Below are 413 nucleotides of genomic sequence, written 5' to 3' on the forward strand. Positions count from 1 at the left end.
TGCGGCATCGGCAGCTCCCGTTCGGAAGCCGAGTGTGAGCACTGCCCATGAGGGCCTCTCTAAGGAGTGCAAAGGCCGCACGGCCGGTACACGGCGAAACCGCGGCAACGGCTGCCCCGGCACGCACCTCTGGCGACGCGGACGGGATGTGCCGCGAGGCGCGGGCGGCAGCGAGTCGCGGCGGTGAAACAGCTTGTATCCTACGTACCCTTCGAAGGGTAACATTACCGCCGGTGAACTGGTGCGCGTTGTGCAGCGCCCATCGGCGCATGTCCGCCACGTCGCTCTCAAGTCCCGTACTGTAAGCAGGAGAGAAGGCCCCAATCAACGAAGTGGGAGCCTCTTCCCGCCCCACTCGCGAGCCTCAACTCCCCCCCCCACCATCCCTTTCCTATTTCCCGCCATCCCCAACC

This window comes from Chondrus crispus, genomic scaffold, assembly GCF_000350225.1.
Source record: "Chondrus crispus Stackhouse genomic scaffold, scaffold_135, whole genome shotgun sequence".
In the NCBI taxonomy this organism is placed as follows: Eukaryota; Rhodophyta; class Florideophyceae; order Gigartinales; family Gigartinaceae; genus Chondrus; species Chondrus crispus.